This window comes from Calidris pugnax, unplaced genomic scaffold (genome assembly GCF_001431845.1).
Source record: "Calidris pugnax isolate Ruff unplaced genomic scaffold, ASM143184v1 scaffold24, whole genome shotgun sequence".
Classification (NCBI taxonomy): domain Eukaryota; kingdom Metazoa; phylum Chordata; class Aves; order Charadriiformes; family Scolopacidae; genus Calidris; species Calidris pugnax.
In genome coordinates this window covers 7,254,706-7,277,714 of record NW_015090922.1, presented here as the reverse complement: position 1 = coordinate 7,277,714, position 23,009 = coordinate 7,254,706, and the positions used below count along the sequence as shown (strand labels likewise).

At 43.4% G+C, this 23,009-nt stretch overlaps 1 long non-coding RNA gene across 2 annotated transcripts; it reads right to left on the bottom strand.

Moving 5' to 3' along the window:
- Positions 1-9,709: 9,709 nt before the first annotated feature.
- LOC106893046 lies at positions 9,710-22,198 on the bottom strand. 2 transcript variants are annotated; one of them, XR_001412984.1, is made up of 5 exons: positions 22,077-22,198; positions 17,451-17,541; positions 13,109-13,146; positions 10,010-10,112; positions 9,710-9,915 (listed from the first exon to the last, which is right to left on the bottom strand). It is a non-coding gene; the product is annotated as an uncharacterized LOC106893046 (long non-coding RNA). The 2 variants fall into 2 exon arrangements; XR_001412985.1 differs by lacking the exon at positions 22,077-22,198 and adding an exon at positions 17,638-17,769.
- Positions 22,199-23,009: the final 811 nt, after the last annotated feature.

Here is a 23,009-nt window from a genome sequence, read left to right as displayed (position 1 = left end):
GTAAATGTGCAGTGTGCTTTTTTAGAAAAAGAAAAGTAGTCATCAAGTTGCATCTTTTTTTGCAGGAGCACCTAGTTACATGTAGGGGCCAGAACAACTTTCTTCTGTTTACTGAATTACAGGCCACCATCCCATGGGCTTTGAGGAGATGCAATTAGGAAAGTGGGAAAGGGTAATGTAGTGCTTCAGGCAGTTTTTTGCAGTTCTTGTGTGAAAAAAAAAAAAGGATTTTTAAAAAGTTATTATCTGAATAGATATAGTATCTTGGGCAAAACAGGAACATAAAATCTGTTAGCTTAATTTTAGCCTATTTCTGGATGTTGAAGTAGATGGAAGCAGTAGAAACATAACCTAAAATAAGTAGGTTTGGGATTCAATTCTGGCTTCATTTTAAGTATTAGAGCAACTGTGTAGGGCACAACCTGCCTTGCCTACAGCCAGGTTTTGGTGCAGGATTCTTCTGTGTAGTTTGTAAATAACAGGTTGCAGAATAAGGATGTGGACCTTTTTTCACCATATTTTCCTCCTCCAGAAATGTTCTGCAGCCAAACCATTATCTCCTATATCTTGTAAATGGCTTCCAGGAGATGATTTACACTAATGTGTTACCACTTGAATGAATAATATTGTGTGGGGATGTGAGATTTCCTCCTTTCAAATAGTACTCGTTTAGTGGAACAACTTGTTTTATGGACCATCAGGCATAATTTTCTTTCATCTTAAGATGAGGTCAACCTGGCTCAGAGCCAAAGAGACTTAACTAAAACTTACATTCTTCTGTCTCCAATTGCCTTGGCCTTATCATGATAAAATCATTATTGCAAAAGCATAGAACTGCTGATACAAATTGTATGTGAAGTGGTTTAAGGTAACCAGTGCTGTCTGTAGTTGGGACACTTGCTGTCAAAGCACTAAGTTCTTCTGAGTCAGCAAGCTATACTTCTGATTTACCTTTCCTTCTAAAGGATTGACAGAAACTGTACTCCATGTTTTATAACCAAATTAAGCCTTTTGAGATATTATTCCCAAATCCTATGCATGTATGTAAATCCCACCTTATTTATCTTGCAGGTTTTTCCATGCAGATGATACTGCTTACTGATGTCTTGTCTTTGTCCTCAGTGTTTACCCTATAATTGTCAAGTGGGATTTGGGAATGACCACAGCAGTTTATGATGGTACTATTTCCAATAGTTTTTACTACTGCTTTGTTGGAAGCTTAGCTATGAGCCGTCAGCCAGTTTAGTTTAATGACATTTTGATGGTGAATTGAGCTAACCTGGCTTGGCAAAACTGAAGAGGAACTCCTAGGACCTATACAGATGCATGGTCAGCAAGCCTTGGCAAGCATTTCTTCTGGTAACAGCACTGACTTAAGAATCCCTTGGGGAAGCTAACTAAAAAGAAAACAAAAAATTAAATTGCCTCAGTTCCTTGACTCAGCAGCTTGTTAAACCCAAACCATTGTGGTGACAGAAGTGAGGATGTGGGGACAGCATTGCCACTGAGGGGACTGTTCTGTCAAACTATCTCTTGATGTGTAGAGTTGGTAGCTTCTTGTTGGTCAGGGAGGACTAAAGGCACCATTGTTTCTGCAGCCATTGACCATGGCTGAAATGTCCTGGATGGTCCATCTTTGCTTGTCCACGCTACCTGTAAACTGACCTACAGAGGTTAAAGAAAAACACACTATTGTGGCATTGAAAAATACTCTAGGTGCTAGGTGCTCTCTGTATGTGGTGTATAATCTCTTAACAAGTTTTGTTTAGACATAGATGCTTTCCAGCCAGGGATTTACCAAAAGCATTTGGTAGCTGTGTAGAGTTATCACCATATTCAAGGATTTACATGTCGGCCTCGCATCCAGAATGCCTCTTAAAGAGGGTCCTCAAGGTCAAATATTAAAAGTTTTTCATATCCAATACTGGTTTGGCAGTAAATGGGAAATAGTGTTCATTCTTCCAGTCCATTACAATCAAATTTCATTCTTCCCCTCTTGAAGCTGACCTAAACAGTTCTCCAAGTGAGTGGAAATTATCACCTTCTGCTTCTCTACAAAGAAAAACAGAACCCAATGGATTGCATTTTTTCCTCTCTGATTTGTGTATGGCCCAGTGTCATGGTTTAACCCCTGCCAACAACAAGGACCACACAGCCGTTCACTTGCTCCCCGCCCCCCAGTAGGGTAGGGAGAAGAGGGAGAAAAAAAAGGAGAAAAAAATGGAGGTTGAAATAAAGAGCAGTAATGGAAGAGAAAAAAACAAACAAAAATAATAATGGTAAAAGAATATACAAAATAAAGTGATGCGATGTAATTGCTCTCACCACCCACTGATTGATTGTCCAGCCTGTCCCAAGCAGTGATTGTGGATCTCTGCCCTCCAGCCAACCCCATTTATATACTGAGCATGTTGTCTATGGTATGGAATATTGCTGTGGCCAGCTTGTCCTGTCTATGCTCCCTCTCGGCTTCTATGGAAAACAAAAAGTCTTTGACTTATTATAAACATTACTTAGCAACAAATATGTGTTAGCAACAAATATGCGTTACCAACAAATATGCGTTACCAACATTATTCTCATATTAAATCCAAAACACAGCAGCTCCTAGGAAGAAAATTAACACTATCCCAGCTGAAACCAGGACACCCAGTCTACAATAAGTAAAATAAATTCTGCTACTATATAGTATACATGTGTTGTCCTTCAAAGAACAGCTTTGACCATAACCACGTGCTCTCCATCTGCACTGCACAAAATGCCAAATACGATGGAAAGCAAGGAAGAGGAGAAAGCAAACATAAATGACCCTATGTGTATTTTCTTTTAAAATAACTGAGGAAGAAACATGTTGGCAATTTTTTAATAGAAATACGCACATTGGTACAAGAACCAGCATGAACCTAGAAGGACAGAAGCAAAATTATAATCAAGGATTACCCTTCATTTTTAAACCTCAGTCTAAATTATATATTTTTTTAAATCAGAGTAATATTCCATCTTAATTTACATATTATGGAAAAATTCCAGGGACTAAAAGTACAGCTAGATTACAACAGGAAGACCCATTTCTCCAGGCTTGTGCAACTAGACATAGACTTAAACATCAGAAAGGATTATGTATAATGAGGTCCAAATACCCTGTTTTAATAGTTCAACATGGTATCTTTAACTCTTTTAAGCTACAGCAGTTCATATTTTTGAAGTTGTTTGGTCTTGATTTAAAGGCTTCAAGTGATAATAGGTCCATTACAGTTGTACATAAATTATTCTAGCGGTGAAATACTGTGAAAAGATTCTAGCTGACTTATATTTTAAATTCATTTAGCTTTCCGTTTCACCTGTTAGCTCAGATTATTCACTTTTTTGATATAGATTAAAGATATTTCTGCTACTACAGATCTTTTATCCAACATGTAGGAAGCCCAGGCATGAGACTGAACCCCTTCTTGTTCTCCTCTTTCATGAGCTAAATAGATTCTGCATACAAAACCCAAAATATTTCTCAAGCTTGACTAAAACAGCTAAGGAAGTGCTTTGTTCCTTCACATTAAGGTGCCACAGTAGTAGCTCCACTTGTACTAACACAAAGCCGCTCTGTGTCTTTCCTTCACCTCAAGGACTCAGCTTTATAATTTACTTCTCCCCTCTTGTCTAAAGAATGGGTGAAGTGTTAGGCAAAGTATCTTCAACCATCCACTTCTGTACCATGCCTGGATTTTTTTATTTGGGTCATAAATTATGTAACTCCCTGATTGCCCCGTAAGCATGCTCTCACATTGAATTGTTGTGAGCACAGCAGAGGAGGAGATGGACAGAAATCCAAGCAGTAAAGACTAAGCTGACCTAGTAGAGCTGATCATTATTACATCGACTTAATTATAACTATGACAAAATATCAGTGTACTCTTGTTTGGTTGGGGTTTTATCCTTCTAGTTAGAACATCATTATGATAAAAATCTCAGTTTATTGTTCTATTCCTGTTCTTGCAAAAGGTGTTAAGTGCCCAAAAACCAGACTAATAATAGTCTGTAGGTCTAAAGCCAGTTCCACTGTACGCTGTAGCGACAGCAAAGTAGGCTGTGTTGACAGGAGTTCAGCAGATATTGCCGGAGTGTATTACTGAATTATTCAGTGTCACCATTATTTTTGTTCTGCTAATTTTCATGGCTTTGCTGATGGAGGAAGGGACAGTGTGTACACTCTGAGATCAAGAGGTCCACTGGATTCTTGAAAACAAGTGACTGGCATAAATGCAATTAGCTCTGATTTGCTGCAGGTACTTGACAGCAAGGTGGTTATGTAAAAATTGGAAGTATCACATCATAGGGAGTCAGCTGTTTGTACACTTGTAGTTGTTTTAAGAAGCAGGATGGGAGTGATAAAGAAAAAGCTGATGTCTGCAAAAGTTAGCAGGGTCAAAAATAATCAACATAAGAATAAAACTAAAAGAACAAAAAGTACATTGCATAAGAGATGCAACCAACAGGAGAAACTAATCTTCACCCAATCGCTTCATACTTAGAAGAAAGAGTAGGTCTTGAGAGGCCCATGCTGTGCCTTCATGTCAGACTCCAAGCTATATACTCTAATTTATTTCCTCTGTGCAATGGCACAGTTGTCCATAGTTGCCATTTCACCCTGAAAATATGTGAGTTTGAAGGCTGTTCCTGATCCTTCTGTGTGTGGGCACTCTTCTTCCACCTGGTCCGATTTAGCCTAATCCACTGTTGGAAAGAAGTCCGTTTTGACAGAGTATCAACCAGAATAAGCTTTTCTTGTTTCAGAATAAACCTGTTTTTGCACAGGGTTGTTCAGAAATGGTTATTCTAAAGTAGCAGCTCTGCAGTAACTCCACCACGTAGGCGATCCTTGAAGAAAGTGATGCGAGACTGCTGGGTGAGTGGTATTACATAAAACCAAGGATACTCTCAGGCATGAAGGCAGCAGGAAAACTTTTCTCCATGGAAATTAATTTCTTAATTTCCTCATCTTGGCACCCCCAGCCCCATCAGGCAGAGAAGAGTGACATTGAGAACAGCTCCAGTGGCGTGTAACACAACCTGTGGTTTGGCTGTTGACATGCTGCTGCCCGTCCAAGGCTGAAGGAACTGCTGCTGCTGCTGCCTGGTGGCAAAGCCCTCACCTTCCTGTCGAGTGAGAAAGACTTCCTCTTGGTCTCGGATTTGTACAAAATCATGCTCTGCTTTCCCACCGCGCGCAGGCCCATGGTGATGGGGGGTGTTACCCACAGTCACCACATCCCCGGCCCCAACAGGTCTCTGGGGCTGGGGCTGTGTCCCTGTGCCTCTGTTGGTGTCAACACAGCCCAAATGCAGTCTCCCACCACCTTCTGTCCCTGTTGCTGGCCTTGGGGAGGGCCTGTGGGGCCCCAGCTGCACCCACGCAGCTGAATTGCTCAGAAAAGCATGTTCTGGCTGCGTTTTTATCTGTACCCAGCAGGGACACCTCCTTGGGGCCAGCCCTACCAAACAACCTGGGCGCAGCCTCCTTTCCCATTTTCTCCCTGGGAGGCGGAGAAGAGTGAGTTTTAAATACAATGCTGCGAGTTCAGTGCTGCCAAGCAGAGCTTGTCTGCTCGGAGATGCAGCTGGAGCTCCTGGCTTAGTCCCGGCACAAGTGAAGTAAGGAAGGACAAAAGGTCTTCGTTGCTCTTATGCAAAGAGACAATTTCTATGGCAGCTGAGGGCAGCATTAGTATTCATGCCTTGGCTGGGCTGGCAGCAAAGCGGCTAATTTGATATTAACTGTGGCACAATGACTGGTTTTTATGGGCCTTGTCTCAATATATATCACAGGTAGCCAGCCAAGTGGCTTTTCATCCTAATTTACTTGGGGTATCTGCTCTCCTACCTGCTCAAGTGAAGGGGCTTGGTTTCTTCTTGCTATGGTGGTGGTTTTATTAAGGCTCCCTGCTTGGCTCGTGTGTTGTCATGTTGTAATCCTGTATTGGTTTATTTTTCAGCTGACCAAAGTTCCTCCTAACTCAAGTCATCTGTGTTTACAAATACTTTATTGTGTAATGTACTAAAGCTTTTTCCCAGTGTTTGAGTGAGACCGTAGATTTGTAGCTGAGACATTTCCACATTACATGCATTAGAAAAGTGTTATATTAAATGCGTAATGGAAATTATTTCTGCTCCAGGAAGCAAAATGATGCTGAGTGAAAGACAGAAAGAGAGATGAAAGTTTATATGGAAACAAGAGTATATTCCCCTTTTTCCCGGCCCACTGAAATGCTCCCTCCCCTTCCCCCTCGTGTGTCTCGCCACAGCACAAGGGTGTGCCAGAACATGTTCCCACAACCTTTCAACCCGTTCAGCACAGCCTGCAACTTTCCTGGCTATTTTTGTGTATTCCACTCAATGATTAAGTACTGAGGACTATGATAATACATCCTTTCACCAATGGTGCCCGGCAGAACTCAGTCTCAGCTGCTCATGGGCTGCTTTTCCAGATACTCTTCCTAAAAACTGGATTATCAATAGATTATCCTTCTGATCATAAGGGCATACACTTGAAGATGTGTTGTTCCCGGCCAGGACTCCAGCTCTTAGTAATCAAGTATTATTCTTGTTGACAATATGATTTCTGCATCTAACTGAAGCCCTGTGCAGACTGCCTTTGCCTATTATAAGCAAACCACCTCTATTATAAGATTAGCCACCTCTGGATCGAAACAGGGCAGCTATTTAATTATACGAAGCCAGAGCACGCAGTGGTTTCCTGAACACCTCCGGTCGGATAGCTGTACCTTAGCTTTGCTTTAATTTCTTAGTCTATTTACCAAATACGCTATGACATTGCCAATGATTTATACTTTATAGACAAGCCCCTTTCTGCTCTGACATCTGCCAGTTTTTCCATTGCTCAGCAACACTTGGGTGCTGCAAACCCCACTACCGTAGCAAGATTAATTCCATCTCACATTGACAGGGAGTAAGAGTTACCAGCAAACCACCGGGGCTCGCCAAACCTGTCAACACCAGAACAGTCTCCCATTTTGGGTTGAGGTGCTGCGATGCAGCACAGATAAACCATCACAATTGCTCCTGCAATATCAACTGACAGCGACCAAGGCACAACACATCCATTGTGACTGACAGGCAGCCCGCTGACAGCTCGCAACCCAAATCGCCTCCGTTTCATGTTGTATCCTGGGGAATTAAAAAAAAAGACCCCCAAAACTCCAAAATGATAGCATTCCCATTGAGCAAAGCAGGGGAGCACCAGCCACAGCAACGTGGGCAGGATGTGACAGGATCCAAAATCAGCACCTTTGTTTCCCACCTTCCCACTCGTCTTCAGGAGTCCCTGAATCCTTGAAGAGCCTTCATCCCCTGAGCTTCCAGGGAGGCTCTGCAGTGATGTTTGAAAGCAGGAGTTTGTCTTCCAAGGACCTTTGGCATCAGTGAACATTTCAACACTAAGGCCTACATCATTAAATAGAGCAGGGGTAATTGTAGGGAGCCAAAATCGGGATTTGGCCCTGCACAGACCTGCAGAGACAAGTGATTTTTCATGCCGAGGTGACCTGCTAGGAACAGAGTCACAGGGGACAGAAGGGGAAAGCACAGCCCTGATGGGTTTACTCTGGGTGTGGAAGACATATCTGCTCAGTCCCACGGGGCAACCAGGGAAAAGTCTCTATCCAGGAGCAGAAAATGAGACTGTTTTGGGACCTACCAGCCACAGCTGATGTGAGTTGCGCAGACACAGGGTCAGATTCCTGCAGATATAAATCAGCCAGGCTCCACCGACACCACAGCTCTGCTTGTTTACACTAATGGAAGGTGTTAACCACTGTATTCCAGGTGTTAGATTCTAATTTATATTTACTCTCTATCCCACTACGAGGCAAATCCCACTCATTGGCAGGCTCTTGGCTGAAGAGGGCATTGCATTATGCCTCTGCTTTCATTTTAAAAAGTAAAAGCAAAACCTTAACCTAGTCTTTCCATATTATGGTATGGAAATTCATGCCAAAACTGTGCTGTAAAAATATTTGGAATGCTAAAAATAGACTGGCATTCAAATAGCTGTTGAAAGGGGAAGCGTTCCCAACCAAACCTGGCACGACCAAAGCTGTTTATTTTCCATACGGTTATTTCCAAACAGGTTCAGCACGCGGAGCCATCATTTCCTCATAGGGTCTTTGTAAGCCCAGGTGCCACTGAAGGCAGTTCCTCGTGTAACTGTAGCTGGGTTTCCACTGCTGTGACCTGCCTTCCTGGCCAGGCGTCCAGTCTGGGCATTGCCGTCATCAAACCGGAAACTTTTTTCACCAAAGGAAACTATGAAGGTTGAGCTAAAGAGAACAAAAATCTCGACTCAGGAAGGATTATCATCCTCCCATTGAAGCCTCTGATGCCCCTCTATATTATTTTAAAGTCGGCACTTACTGATTTATCAAATTGACAGACAGATCCATGCATGAAACCTTTTGCTGCTCTCTTCATGCCTTGTGTTGATGCACACTGCTCATCTTCCACCACTGAAGTCATGCTGTGGTAAATCAAACATTAATATGTAAGCCTCCACAGCATCTTATCATGGCAAAATAATGATACCTTAGAAGCATTTTTTCCCCAGCTCAACTGTAAGTACCAATGTATTTTTTATACCTCTACAATCAATATTCATCTTTAAATATGAGAGACCTACAGCACTTCTCATGAAAGCATTTCAAAAGGCCAGAGCACAGGGGAAGTAGAAGGCTCACGTTATGGAGAGGAACTGATGCCAAAAGAAGCGATGAAGATAGTGTTGTGTGAACCCAGCAGAAAGGCAGAAAAGCAGTAGATAAATTTTCTTATATTATTCTTGTCTGATTTAAGCCTCAAACTATTTGTACCACATCATTAGCAAGAAAGGTCTGCTGCTGGTTCGGTTTGAACATCTTCTATGGTATTTTACACGACCATATTTGTGTGCGTGGTTCTAAATAAAATCTCCTTTGCAGCAGACTGCAACAGTCGGCTTCACACTTTTCCAAGGCAGAAAGCTTCACCTTTGTTCTTTCTTGCCAGCCTGCCTCACTTAGATTGAGCCTGGCTTCTTGATGACTGCCCGAGGTGGTTTCTCGGTGTGCTAGGAGAATCGTTTCAAAAGGCTTACTTGTTCTAAAGTGCACCAGAGGAATGCGGGGAAGTGCACTGGCAAGGGAAAAGATAAACAGTGCAAACAAAAAGAGCAGTTTAATCTTGCTCAGCTCTAACTCAGCTGCAATTCTACTTTCTCTAGGCGGCTTTGACACAATCAGGACGCAAGCGGGGGGCTAGGAAGTGCAGGTTGCAGTAGCACCCAGCCCCACCTTGACACAGAGAGACTGAAACACCCACAGAAAAAGAAAAGGTTTGCTCACTGGGCCATAATATACAACAAAATTTTCCTCTACCATGATTGCAATTTGTTGGTAGCCTCTGACATTTCTGTATCTATCAATCACGCGTAGCAGGAAGCTATGGTCTGCCTCCAGACTTACAAGAGATAATGATTTTTCCCTAGCAAGCCTGCAGCTGAGTCATTAGGTCCACCAGCTCCAGATCCCCTCTTGCTCTTTGCATGTTCTTGCCGGGCTGCCACAAACCACCCAAAAAAGCAGGCTTGGGCTGGGGAATCCCTCCCCACAGCCCTCGTCCATGGCAAATCCTGTTTGGCACGACCAAAGCTGTTTATTTTCCATACGGTTATTTCCAAACAGGTTCAGCACGCGGAGCCATCATTTCCTCATAGGGTCTTTGTAAGCCCAGGTGCCACTGAAGGCAGTTCCTCGTGTAACTGTAGCTGGGTTTCCACTGCTGTGACCTGCCTTCCTGGCCAGGCGTCCAGTCTGGGCATTGCCGTCATCAAACCGGAAACTTTTTTCACCAAAGGAAACTATGAAGGTTGAGCTAAAGAGAACAAAAATCTCGACTCAGGAAGGATTATCATCCTCCCATTGAAGCCTCTGATGCCCCTCTATATTATTTTAAAGTCGGCACTTACTGATTTATCAAATTGACAGACAGATCCATGCATGAAACCTTTTGCTGCTCTCTTCATGCCTTGTGTTGATGCACACTGCTCATCTTCCACCACTGAAGTCATGCTGTGGTAAATCAAACATTAATATGTAAGCCTCCACAGCATCTTATCATGGCAAAATAATGATACCTTAGAAGCATTTTTTCCCCAGCTCAACTGTAAGTACCAATGTATTTTTTATACCTCTACAATCAGTATTCATCTTTAAATATGAGAGACCTACAGCACTTCTCATGAAAGCATTTCAAAAGGCCAGAGCACAGGGGAAGTAGAAGGCTCACGTTATGGAGAGGAACTGATGCCAAAAGAAGCGATGAAGATAGTGTTGTGTGAACCCAGCAGAAAGGCAGAAAAGCAGTAGATAAATTTTCTTATATTATTCTTGTCTGATTTAAGCCTCAAACTATTTGTACCACATCATTAGCAAGAAAGGTCTGCTGCTGGTTCGGTTTGAACATCTTCTATGGTATTTTACACGACCATATTTGTGTGCGTGGTTCTAAATAAAATCTCCTTTGCAGCAGACTGCAACAGTCGGCTTCACACTTTTCCAAGGCAGAAAGCTTCACCTTTGTTCTTTCTTGCCAGCCTGCCTCACTTAGATTGAGCCTGGCTTCTTGATGACTGCCCGAGGTGGTTTCTCGGTGTGCTAGGAGAATCGTTTCAAAAGGCTTACTTGTTCTAAAGTGCACCAGAGGAATGCGGGGAAGTGCACTGGCAAGGGAAAAGATAAACAGTGCAAACAAAAAGAGCAGTTTAATCTTGCTCAGCTCTAACTCAGCTGCAATTCTACTTTCTCTAGGCGGCTTTGACACAATCAGGACGCAAGCGGGGGGCTAGGAAGTGCAGGTTGCAGTAGCACCCAGCCCCACCTTGACACAGAGAGACTGAAACACCCACAGAAAAAGAAAAGGTTTGCTCACTGGGCCATAATATACAACAAAATTTTCCTCTACCATGATTGCAATTTGTTGGTAGCCTCTGACATTTCTGTATCTATCAATCACGCGTAGCAGGAAGCTATGGTCTGCCTCCAGACTTACAAGAGATAATGATTTTTCCCTAGCAAGCCTGCAGCTGAGTCATTAGGTCCACCAGCTCCAGATCCCCTCTTGCTCTTTGCATGTTCTTGCCGGGCTGCCACAAACCACCCAAAAAAGCAGGCTTGGGCTGGGGAATCCCTCCCCACAGCCCTCGTCCATGGCAACCCTGCGGGTTGGCAAGCAGCGGTGTGAGCACTGCTGTGCCTGCGCATTGGGCTTGGCTTTTATTCTCAGTGCTTTGTGAGAACCTACACTTTGAACCAAAATAGGATGTCTCCTTCCTCCATTGAGGTGGCCTGGGAACACATGGACTTATTTCAGATAAAGCCCAGGGAGGTGAATGATTTGAGGTGCGTCACGGCTGATTAACAAAAATCCTTAAGTAAGAATAAGCCTCCCCTTTGAGCTCCTTTGAAATAACCTTTAGCACAAATGTCTCTCTAGGCTCAGGATATCCGAATGCAAAAGCAGACGGGTCCCAAGGGCTCCCTCCCCTGCCCTCTTATACCTTCTCTGCATCTTTTTATCGTAACGTATTTGCATTTAAAAGTAACAAAGGTAGAAAAAGTACACCTTGTGGGAAACTTAGCTCTGTTCACACAAGCTGCTAGCTTTTTTTAGCGTGACGCTTCCTGTGTGCTCGGGGAGATCAGTCGCTGTTTCTGGCAAAGTGCATTCCCAGCAGAGAGGGGCAGGCAGGAGAGAAGGGAGCACAGGACTGGGCAGCTTCTGTACAAGCAGCTAAGCAGCCCCTGGCAGGGCAAGAGGAGATACGGATTTGAAGGGGAGATTTTTTTTCATGAAGAAACCTCCCTTCCTTCTGGCCGCCTGGGAAGGTGGCAGAGAGAGCAGAGCATCTCTCACCACAAACCCATCTCTCTGAGACGCAGCTGTTGGTTTCAAGCGTGAGGGTGAACGGAAGGCTGCTGCCTCCTTGACCTGCCACCTCCAGCTGCAATGGCACCACTGGAGAGAGCAGCACTTCGGGGCCATCTCCTCACCCCTCTCTGGAGGCAAAGCTCTGGATAGTGCCCCGCCGTACCCAGAGTCACCTAGGGGATGGGGGGAAGAGAAACACTGGGGAGCAGCAGAGCCCAACATCCCGCACAGCTCCACACCCCATGTGCCGTTTGGGTTCAGCAGCCTTTTGCGACATCCCCATTTTCAGGTGGGAGAGCAGAGGATATGCCTCCTCTCTCCTTCCTCCAGCACCACCAGGTGCGTTTTGGGTCCTTGGTGCGCAGACCAAGGCTGGGAGCCCCTCCTGCTGAGGAGGCCTCCTGCCCACGCTGCCAGCAGCAGCCATGGTCATTCTTTCCGTGCGATAAATATGGAAACAGAGTTTGCACAAGGTCAGAGCTGGGAATAAATTCCATTGCTCAAATAGGAGAGAGCTAAGTTTCATTCACTCACCGCCGTTCCAGCTCCGCGTCAACGCCGTTTGTTAAGAGTGACCTATTACGCGTGACCCAGAGGCTGCCCTGGAAACTAAATTCACTTACTATCTCTCCTGCAAGCTTGCAAGAGCACCTCGGGTACAGCCAGTGCCCGAGCACACCAGCCGTGCTTGCTCCTGGAGGGGCTGGTGGTGCTTGCACAGGCTACACACGTTCGGGCAGCAACGAGGACAGAAAGCAAGAAGGCTGGGCACAGCGCAGCATGCATAGGATCTATAGGATGGATGCCTGTGCGTGGTGCTATGGACCCAAGCAAGGTGGCACAGCCTGGACTCGGATGCCTTTTCTGCATCCAGATGTCTACCACTTGCCGCTGGCAATGATCTCCCAGACCAAGCCGAGCCAGGAGCCCGGCGCCATCCCGCAGTGGTTGGGTAGCACGTGCCCCCTTCCCGAAAGGTTCATCTTGGCTCGAGTGGGAAAATCACTTTACCATGCATCTGGACGTTGCAAATAGGTCCAGTCGCTTGCCAAAAAACTAGCAGTTGGAGACCGTGCTAATAGATACACAAAGAAACAGAATTATGCATTACAGGCAGTTTTTTTTAAAAAAAACCAACCTGGCGTTTCAGCAGGCCTGAGTACTTGCCTTTGCAACCTAAAAAAGGAGGCAAAAGGACATTAAATATTCCATGTGTGGCATATGCTAAATATGGCAATTGCATACTGAAGACCATTAATCTCTCTGTGCTACCCATATTTCCCAGATCACATAGAAAAGACTTAATTTGGTATACCTGAAATACACAAGTGTTATCAAGGTTAATATATTATGGGCAAAACAACTGTCCATATGCATAACAACTGTTTGGTGAACATGGGAGAGGAAAAAATCTCATCTGACTATAGCTGGTGGCCTTTACAGTGTTCTGAATAGGAGATTACCTAAAAAATGCATGTTTCATTTGAATGATGAACCTGCTTCACATCTGTGCACCAGTATTTGAGATCTGCTCACATTTGCCCTGCAGTTGGAGTTAAATTAGTACTTATACACATTTATCTCTGGTTGAACAGACAAGAGTGTCATTTCAGGTAACTGATGTTTTGACTTGGGGGAATACACAGTGGAATAATGAAACAGCGCTATCGGGCCATAGATCATATTGGACGATGTGAATTCAAAATCTTAAAGCTATATCGAGTGAAGGTGAATTAGTCTACTTCATCCTCATGCAGGTTTGGATACTCAAGAAAAAGCATTCTCTGTCTTTGCTATCAAGAAGATGGACTAAGTGAAACTTAGGTCTCTCCTTCCCAAACCATTCCTGTTCATCACTTTAATTTTGAGAATTCAGAGAATAATGTCATTCTTATGCTTTGATATATATGGATGAAGAGGGAGAACGTGTTTTCAGGATGGAAAGTGGTGTAATTTACATGAGGAAACTCTAACACTGAAAACTGACCTCTGAAATCTTATAGCTTGCTACTCTTACAGACATAGAGCTGCTGTAGCCCAAGTCTGCAGAAGCCAGTTTTAAGACTCTTCAGAAAAACAAAGCAAATTACAGTCATTTCCAGTTCTCCTCACATACATTACTAAATTTTTAATTGTCATCCGTATGTGCACCACAACCAAAGATAATTCCTGCCCCAAGGAATTGTCAAATCTAGTTAAAGACTGATGAAAGTATAATTTATTACAGGTAAGCCACTTCCATATTTTAAAAGTATCCAATTAAACTTGAAAACATACCTGCAGAATCATCTGGTACCTTGTATTTATACAGATACGACTTCTCTAATTGAGTTAGGTGAGAATATGCATGCCCAGTGCACATCAGCGATGCTTGCTGATGGGTTTGCGCTATATTCCTTCAATATCTCCCTGGGGCCCCTCAGGCCAATTTGAAACCCGTACGCTGTTTATTTTCATTTTAGGCTCCCTCAGCGACCACATCATTTGTTCACTGACAGCACACTTGAAAGGCTCTATCGCTCTAGTCTGGTTTTACTTACAGGCTGCCCGAGATCTTTTCGGACGCCAGGGCGATAAGCATCACAGCAGGCTTGTAAAGCAGGGCAGCAGGGCTCACCTCTGGTGAAGGTGGTAAGAGGAGAGATGCAAAGGCAAGCTTGGGAGAGCGTAAACAAAGTTATCTACACGAGGAGTAAACACATCCATCTCTTGGCACGGAAGGAGAGTGGGAATTATGGCTGAATTAACTTTCTCTGCATTGCTACAGACTTAATGGGTTTGTAGAACGAGTTTAAAGAGACGTTCGGATGTTTACAGAGATCTTTCTGCTGTTTTCTGTTCTAAATACATTCTCCTTTGAAATATTGAGCCTTGAGCCAAACACTTTAAGTCTCTAATGAGAATTTTGCCTAAGTAATAAAATGAATAATGACTTCAGGTTTTGGCCCTGGATAAAAACAAATGTTCTTCCTGTGACAAAGAAAAATAATCCATTGATATGAAGTATGTAAGTGGTCACTGACACAATAAATCATTTCATAAATCCCTGACCACCGATCTTTCAAATGCTCTGTACTTTGAAACAGATATACTGCATGCTTTAGAAAGTACTTAGTTATGTAATTTTTCTAAGTATTCAAATGTCTCACGTGACTAATATTTGTTTTTAAGACAAAGCCCAAAGAGCAGTTGAGGTTAGCTGGCTTACGGCGCAATGGCCGGCTAACCTTCTGGGCAGATGTACTGCAGGAGCAAAGGGCACTTCTGAAACATCCATCTGCAGGCAGCAGCAACTTGGCTCTCATCTCTGGGTAACGGCACAAAAATATTCCCCTTGCATGATTTAGATCAATAAATCATCCTCTCCCTCGTGATACATTGGGTGATATTACTACACTTGTATAAAGTGTAATCAATGCTGCTGACTCAAACAATTCCCAGTTGGGTGTATAAGAAGGTTATCCTCACAGTTATCAGGAGCTGGCCCATGCGCACCATTGATAGTGAAATACCAGTAAGCTAGAATACTGCATCACAACTTCTGTTGATTACTGCTCTGAACGAATTATCTTGCCTCCTGTTCTCTTTCAGAAACCTCCTCAGTGGAGAGTTTTTTTCTCCTCCTGATGCTGTATACCTACACAAATACAAGTGACCAGCAGAGGACATCCCAGAAGAACAAAAAAATAATCCCAGGTAATCTGCTGAATTTGATTACTTGATTGAATTTGATATGCCTTTTCCAAGCTGATATAGCATCTGTAGTATGCCAGAACTGCTTGCCCTGGGTGGGTGAGGTAGAACAAGTATCTAAGGGTACTTGGTATATTTCCTAAGGGATATGGAGCGAGATGCATTCTCAAGATTCACGGTAAGAGATGGGTCCACGAATCTCCTGGCTAGCTTTGTGTTTGTCAACTCAGTGGTGCATCATATGGCCAGGACCATGTGCACTCTTTCAGGAGCATGTATGAACCGATGCGAGATACAAACGGGAAAACACATCAGGACCAGCCAAGTTATGCAATATACTTCCCTCACTCAGATATTCAGACAGGGTCCACTGGGTGTGATCTAAGAAGACAATCAAATAGTTTAAAAGTCAAAAATATACTCTTTTTTTTTTTCCCCACACTATTGAAGGAAAAGGCAGATTAGAGCATACTTTCCTAAGCTAGGCTTGGGTTGGTAAACTTGACATATTCTAAAGGATGGGTTTTTAAGGATCAGTACCTCCCATCCATAAATTAGCCCAGTATCTCCGTGCAAGGTCTAGAATTTTAGCAATAAGGCATTTTCCTGACCAGGAGCACCAAGCTGATTTTTAAACAAAACTGAAATAATTTATTTCTCACATACACTGGAGGGGAAAAAAAAGTGTGTAGCTCTGTTTGTGTAAAATCTGGAAAAGTAACTATTCTTAAATTGCCCCATTCATTCACTCAGATGTTTCTTTCTCCCCCATGTATTTTGTAAAGGAACAAAGCTCTTGAAGGTTTTAAATCCCACACGTCTACTGACAATGCAGTGCTTGGCCCTTTGACGTCTAAATTTCCTGCATGGCTCAAACTCCTCTTTTGTGAGACACCTTTTATTAGAGAACAGCCACTTTCGAAGTTGCAGGAAATTCCTGTAAGCTGATGGGATACTTTTTTACACCCCTACTGAAACCTCCACCTCAAAGCAAACTGTGAGGGGTATGTATGGGACTGGCTATACCTCCCCTCCTGAGGTGCAGCACTTTGCACCATCTCCTGCAGCTCTGCAGTGTCCACACAACCATGAGGGTCTCACCAGCAGAACTGACACTTAATTCTGTTGCGCCAAGGAAGAAGCCTGATAAAGACCTTAAAAAGAAGGACAAAAACCATATGCATTGTTTTTTCTTCTATGCTGGTGACCACAGCTTTATGCAAGAGCGTAAGGCAGGAAGTGAAGAAAGTGAGTTGTCATGCTCTCTTGCACCAACAGCTCTCTGCAGCTCCTCAGGCTAGTGAGAAAGGGATCTTTTGAAATGTGCTATAATAGGTAAACACACCACCGGGTGTGTCAAGGACATTGACAGCAATATTAACCATATTCCAGGGTATTTCTTTGTCTTTCTAGTTCAGACCCTATATGCAAACATCAGACATATGGACAAATAAATACGTTACATATCAGTGCCATGACTGTGCTTCCACATGGAATGAAGCAGGACAGGACTTTGCTGAGTAGCTGCCCGAAATTATGTTTGTTTTATGAGCCAGATTTAGCTGCACACAACTCACACTGATATAAGACTTACCTACTGTATGTCACAGCTAAATTAATTGCTCGTGCTTATCAGCTAATTAGTTTGCAGTTCTTTTTCTCCTGACTTAAGACACACTTACAGTCAGAGGGGAGCTGATGCACAGATGGCATTTTCTTCGTCATTGTTTCTGTTCCTTGAAGGGAAAGCAGTTTGTTGATTTTTTACAAAGAAATCCTGATGTTACCTGGTTTTCCACAGTGATGGAGTATTTCTCTCTGGAGCCTTTCCACACACTTTTATGGCTCTGGGACAGGTGTCTCTTCATCATCCCCCTCCTGTGGGCAAACAAAGAGATTCAATTCCAGCCTAAAATCTAATCAAGCACTGGCTTCCAATTAAACACCCATGCCTCTGTCTTCAAAAGTTTTCACCTTGTGCTGCAAACCCCACTTTTTCACACTGCCAGCACTGCTATTCCCAGTACGGTGCCTGCCAGCTTCCTGGTGGTCCTGGTGGGGAAGAAAGAAATGGGGAGAGGATTATGAGGGTCCCCTCAGTGCTGGGTTTCGGCTGTTCCCATTTTAAGTTCAAAGCCTTCCACATGGCAGCTGAATGGGAGGCTTTCCAAAATCCACAGGAGGCTGGGAAGAAATCCAGCATGACAAGGAATATCCTGACGGAAACAGAAGAATTGGCAAATAAGCATATGTGAAACGTACCCCTTTTTGTCACAACCAGAGGCACTGTTTTCCCAACAAACACCCTCCCCATTTGGAAAAGAACAGTCGCTACCTGTCTCTGTGGGTATGAGCCCTGCTGCCCAGCCAAAGAGAGCTTAAAGCAAGCGATCCCTCTTCTATCTACATTATACTGCTCCTACCTTTTGTTCCCTTTTCAGTGCTGCTGCCCTTTTTTTAACAGACGGTATTTTTCTAATATCCTAGACCTACAAACTATGGTAGTGTCATGCAAACGGGTTCATTTGCATGGATGAAGACTCATCACCAGCACAAGTTTTATAGGACTGGGCCTTATATTTGTCCTTTAAGTCCTTGCAACAATTTCTCTCCTGCCAAATCCCTTTCTGTCTAGATTCCTGCTCTTAGATTCAGACTCCATTTCCTGTGGCTTTGGTTTGGCTAGGGTTTGCGCTCTTTTTTCCTTCTTAATCCCTCAACTTTCTTTTGCTGTATTTTTTTGCCTCTCAAGCTCACAACAGCGTCTGTGTAATCAGACTCTTCTGCACAGCAACTGTAATGGCAACACTGCGGGTCTGCCTCAGAGCATTAGTTTGCAAGCATGGAAAGAGGCAGAGAAAAACTCCTCCATGTCTAAATCCTACCATTTACAGTATTATAATGGATGCTCTTTGCAGAAAGTCCTTTAAATGTTGGTGGGGGTTTTTTTTAGAATTATGATATCTCAAATGTCATACACGTTTCAGGCACAGAGTTTGTAATTGCACTAAAATAAGCACATCCTCAACTTTCTTCATAAGCAGAGATCCTAACTCTTTCCTGGTCTGCCTTGCCCTTTCTCCAGTGACTGCAATAATACCAGTAGTAATTCAGAGGAGCAAGAGGCTTCTCCTTTGTGTATATCAGTGAAAAGCCCAAGGACAGAGCAAGCCAGTGTTTCTGGCAGCGCAGCCACATGATAATTAAACAGCCCTGGTTACGTATCCGTCGGTGCAGGAATGGCATACTTTCCTGGTGAGTTGGCAGAGGCAGGTAATAAAGCTTGCATGCTTACACGTCCATTATGAACAGACCTATTAGGAGCCTCTCCTCCCCAAGGAATGCTATAGCATACATGGAAATGAGTCTGTGGTCACCCAGCGCTGCGCAGGTACCCAGCTGCGCACTCAGCAGACACCGAGCACGCAAAGCTCTACCGCACCTCCCAGGCAGAATCCAAATATTCTTCCTTAGAGAAGCAGGACCCTTCTCGTTTGAGCAAAGAGAGGGTCCGTTTGCTTTTAGCAGTATTCGGATCACAGAACAGAGCCATTTCTCACTCTCCTCAAAGAAAGATGGTTGTACATATATGCACAACCCCCAAGGCTTTTTTTGCTCCATCTAAAATCCTCCCGATTACTTGAAAAGTTTCTTAGCCAATATCTCATTGATTACTGTTGCTGTAATTCCTCCTAAAAAGATAGAGTATTTCAAGTGTTTCAGAGAAAAGTATGTCCCCTCTCTGCACTGACGTGTGTAGAAATGCTTCTCATACTTTCTGGATCTAGCTTATCTTTCCCAAGGGCTGAGGCATGACGATGCTTTGCTATTCTTTTCCCTAGTATTTAGGACGGTGCTTCTGCCTTTCTCAAAGGATGAGGGAGGTCAAAATCTTCTCCTATACATTTTGCTGAAGTTACTGTATTTCAGACAGGTTATTAATGTTAATGTTATTAATTGTTTTGGAACATATTTTTACTGCCTTACAATATTTATGGACTTTATTGTGAAGCATCTAACTGCTCCCTTTGGGTGTATTTCCTTTGAAGTAAGGGGTACAGTGTAAATATTTGAAATCTCAGAAGCTGCTAGGTTTAGGATCCATATGATGATGATTAGTATTTCCTTCAGGAACGTCATGCTTCTGGGATATTCTTAACATGGAACTCTTGCATCCCTCAGACAATCAAAACTCCCAGGGGATCTAGGGAAGTTACAGTCCAGCCAAGTCCACTTATTCCCACAGTTTGCTTTCCACACCTCATTAAAAAAGTGATCCAGAATTTCTCTTCAAAGCTTCAGCAGCTCCACACATTAAGAAGAAACCTTTCAGAAACAAACCAGCATATGCTGTTAAGTGCATACAGTACTCTGAGAGGGATTATATGACAATAAGGAAATACTTCTGTGCAAAAACCAAAACAGAAAAATATTTTGAAAAAGCAATGCAATACAAATGAGACCAGCAGCCCTGCCTGACTCCAAACTAGATTCCAAAGTCTTCAGGGACTCGTCTATGCTTACAAGTTCTGCTACTTTAATTATGCTAACACAGAGCAGCATAATGCCTTTCTGGCATAGTAGCAATTATACTGGTATGGTTTAGTCCAGTTACACACAGCAAAACAAAGTACACTGACATATTTTTTATAGCTCTGTATGCAGAGTGCATTTTTTACTGTCAATATATACATCATCAGAAAAAATCATATTATTGTTAGTAAAACCTCAGTCTCAACTAGGCATAAGTCCCAAATAAAGTCACCTGTGCTTGAACTTGCTTATTTCACTATCACTTCTCCCTGGGATTTTCTTCGGGGATCTTTTTATCACACCCACCCTTTGCCCTCACTGCCACGCTTCTGTGTGTGCTTCCACAGCTTCCAAACCTCTTCCCAGATTTTATTCCATTCTGGACTCCTCCCAATCCTCTTACAACACTTTCAGATCAAACTGACAGGTACGATCATCTAAATTCCAGTTTTCCTTCTAACAGTTGCTTCCTCTTCCTTCCTATCAGATGGGTTAACAAACCAGCTGCAGCAGAAGCCCAACACAAGCCCAGTTATTCCAGCAGGACAGGTGGGTGTTAAGCAATAATGTTACCTGCTTATTCCTGCATTTTCATATAGGAAGATAGGGAATGAATACAGTTTGGGAGAGGTATATTTTTTCTTCTTACCAGCAGACTGCCTCACCAGCCTATTTTCCATTGCAAAGAGGTTTCCCTCAGTACAGATCTTATTTTTCCCCATGTGAGCTCTCTCTGAGGCCCTTGCGCATTTAGATTTGTCAGATATTTGAATTAGAAATTAACAGCCACCCCACAAAACTGGATTAGGTACCCATATGTGTACATCTATCTTCCCTGCTGCTTCTCTACTAGCAGCAGGATAGTTACTCCCCACCACAGGACTGGAGTAACTCCTCCACACTTCCTGAAGTGTGTCAGCATCCCCTCAGACCCTCTACACACATTAACACATCCTTCTCTGATGCAACCACAAGCTGGAGGCAAAAAGGGAGGGAATTTTCCATCTGAGGTGAAGACTGCCACTGCCTCTGAGTATACATCTTCATGCCACAGTTGGCACCAGTACTTTGAAGAGGGGTCCGAGAGCCCAGGCTCACCTATTAAAAATGTATATGAAAAGCTATCCATTTATGTTACTACCAGTCAGACTGTCCAGGGAGATCTCCTGCAACTCTTTGGACTGGTCCACTTGACGATTATGTCTCCATTGGTTGTGTCAGCTGCAGAAGCAGTTGGTTTTTTGAGAGGGGAAGTGTGAGAAGGGCATTGGAGAACTGCCTGCACTTCACTGATGTCTTCCTTGCAGACAGGATAGGTACCAGGCTGCTGTAAAACATCACTCAAGGAACTAATCCACAACCTCAGCCATAAAAAACCCTTGCTTTCACCTGAAACACTTTCAAGGTTGTATCTCTGGGAGCTGGGGAGGCAAAGGGCTGCACAGTGCTGAGTACGGTGGGGTTTTAATCCCTGCTTATTTCACGACTGTCATTTAAACAACCTAGTAACAAACCAAGGAACAAAACTAACTGATGTGACAATCAAAGGAAAACAACCCAAGCTTCAAAATCTGACTTCCTCCATATTTACTTGACTCCAGTGAGAACAGACAGACTGCAAAACAGTGGCAGGAGTAGGAAACTGAAGCCCCGTATTGACTGAAACATTAGCCTGAATCCTGCCGTGACCCAGATCACAAAGATTAAAAGCACCACAATCCTTGAACTAATGAAGTAGGTAAGTGGCTAGGGCTTAACGTTGGTGTGATACTTGGGTTGCAGTTTGTGCACATAGTGCAATAAAGAGAAACTCGTTGGCTAACTGATGATTTCCCCTCCCCCCCCGACTTTTTCTCAGCCTGTCTGGAACCAGCACTTACGTTCTCGTAGCGGCTTGATCCTGCCAACAATTCAGAGGGGGACGCTAAATGCTGGTAGTGTCGGAAATGTAGTAGTAGAGAAATGGCTTAACTTTCTCCCATCGGCTGCCCTTTTTTATTATTTACACTGTAAGCTGGTTAACTAGGGCAGGGACAACTTATTTTTGTGGATTTGCACGCCGGATTCAAACAACAGCTACTGTATTTCACCAGGACCATTAGCTGCTGCTATAAAAAAAAAAGTCTAATGATTACTGAAAAAAACCACATGTAGAAAGGGCAGAAGTCCAACGATAAGTGACATCTAGTACCGTTATGTGACAGTGACAGCAAACAAGACACTAAACAGCACTCGTTATCAAAGGAACAATTACAGCACTAGTGGTTGTGGGTGAATGTGAAATCTCTGTATAAAAGCCTGTACCTCTACCGTGTTGCTTTAATAACAAAAGCAAATAAGACACCGAGCTACTAAAGTGCTGCATAAAGAGGGAAGATGATACAAGCAAGTCAGGCACTATTGCGAGTCACTTCAAACTTCACATAGCCCCCAAATATACCACACTTTCTAAACCTCTGTCTAGCAAGCGCGAGCAGTTAGAGCTTGTGGCAATGGTTTTGTGAGGTATTCAGATACCACAGCGATGGCTGCCACAGAAGTACGCACGCTTACAAAATATTTCATAGATGGTTGCCACTATGGAAATCTCTTTCCATTTCCATGTGAGTGGGACTAGACTGCAAGGGATGTCATGCCAGTAGGAGAGACTGTTCGTCAAAATTATAGACCATTAAAAGACCAGAAAAGAGGATGGTGGGTTTTTTCACTTTAGTTTAGGAAGGGACAAACAGAATATGATGTATTACAGTAGAGCTGTCTAAGCCTTGTGATGCAGGATGGCAGTTTTGGAGCACTTCTGTGGACCAGCTCCA